The sequence below is a fragment of the Portunus trituberculatus genome, chromosome 12 (assembly GCF_017591435.1).
Source record: "Portunus trituberculatus isolate SZX2019 chromosome 12, ASM1759143v1, whole genome shotgun sequence".
Taxonomy (NCBI): Eukaryota; Metazoa; Arthropoda; class Malacostraca; order Decapoda; family Portunidae; genus Portunus; species Portunus trituberculatus.
Genome location: NC_059266.1, coordinates 7,982,339 through 7,982,792, shown reverse-complemented (window position 1 = coordinate 7,982,792; position 454 = coordinate 7,982,339).

Here is a 454-nt window from a genome sequence, read left to right as displayed (position 1 = left end):
ATGCTCTTCTGAAAAATTTTAACTTTTTACTTTTTCGTGTCTAAAGTATGGTTAATAGTGTTCATCTATTTATCTATTAAAAAGAACACATTTTCTATACATATCTCGCATGATGTACTGTATTACTCAAATTACCACCACCACCACAACCACGTCCACCACCCCCCATCAGGTTATTTAAAAGCCAGTTACAAAACAATGCAATTTACTTGGTCACTTTAAACGTACATATGTGCACCTACACCCATACAAAGAGTGCACAGTGTCATAGGCAGGCCACATAACACACAAACTCTCTCTTTCTCTCTGTGCAATAGTGATGTACTAACAGCAAAATACAAACACACAATTTGTAAGACACATCCACCGAACACAGACTGACATGATTGTAGGCCTATCACTTCAATCAGGTCTTTCTTTCTTCCTTTGTCAGTGAAAGAATAGCGATGCAGAA